Source organism: Octodon degus, unplaced genomic scaffold (genome assembly GCF_000260255.1).
Source record: "Octodon degus isolate 3935 unplaced genomic scaffold, OctDeg1.0 scaffold02067, whole genome shotgun sequence".
In the NCBI taxonomy this organism is placed as follows: domain Eukaryota; kingdom Metazoa; phylum Chordata; class Mammalia; order Rodentia; family Octodontidae; genus Octodon; species Octodon degus.
In genome coordinates, this window is record NW_004526643.1 from 4,446 (window position 1) to 5,587 (window position 1,142).

The following is a 1,142-nucleotide window of genomic DNA, read 5'->3' on the forward strand; positions in this document are numbered from 1 at the left end:
GAACATCTAAATTGTAATTTTGATTTTTGTGGAATAATTTACTAATGTTGGAATTCTCAGTACCTTTGAAAAATGAAAGCTTATGTCCCTGGATTCTGATACAGTGAATTTTTTATTCCAAACATGTCTACATGAAAGTTTTGACAAAGAACAATCCTAGGATGAGAATTCAGGCAATGTTTTTCATTGGGAAAATAAAATGAGTTCAGATTAGCTACTCTGTAACTTTGGTCTTAAAAGAAAACAGAATTCTTAATGTATGACTTGTTTATTCATATAATAATATGAATGTGTTACTTGATGTATGATTTATTGAAGTTTGTAAGAAACTCCTATTTTTAAGCATTATCCTGAAGTGTGTTGGACATATGTGACTCTATGTGGCTCTTTTAATACTAGAAAAATAGATGAATTCTTCAACTGTTTATAGCAGATCCACTAATAAATTTTATTATGAAATAAGACAAAAAAAATCACTCAAACAAAGGTCTGCTCTCTAGAATTTATAAAAAACTAAAAAAAAAAAAAACCCTAGGGCCCCCAAATTTAAAGGCCCAATCTAGAAATTGGCACCCGAGATGAACACATACTTCTCAGAGGATGAAATTAAAGAAGTTATTAAATATATGAAAAAATGCTCCACATCACTAGCTATCTGTGAAATGCAAATTAAAACAACACTGAGATACCATCTCACCCCAGGAGGAATGGCTATCATAAAGAAATCAACCAACCACAAATGTTGGAGAAGCTGTGGGGTAAGGGAACCCTTCTCCACTGCTGGTTGGAATGTCGAATGGTGCAAGCATTATGGAAATCAGTGTGAAAACTCCTTAAGAAACTAAGACTGGAAATCCCATTCAAGCCAGCTATCCCCCTCCTGGGAATTTTCCCAGAGGAACTGAAAACAACATATCATAGTGATAGATATGTACCTATGTTTATGGCAGCACACTTTGTGATAGCCAAATCTTGGAAACAACCAAGATGCCCATCACATGAGGAATGGATGAAAAAGATATGGTATTTTTATACAATGGAGTATTACTCAAACATAAATGCTTCAAGTCATCATTCTTTATAGCTAAGTGGATGCCACTGGAAGATATACTCATAAGTGAAATAAACCAGATCCACATGTG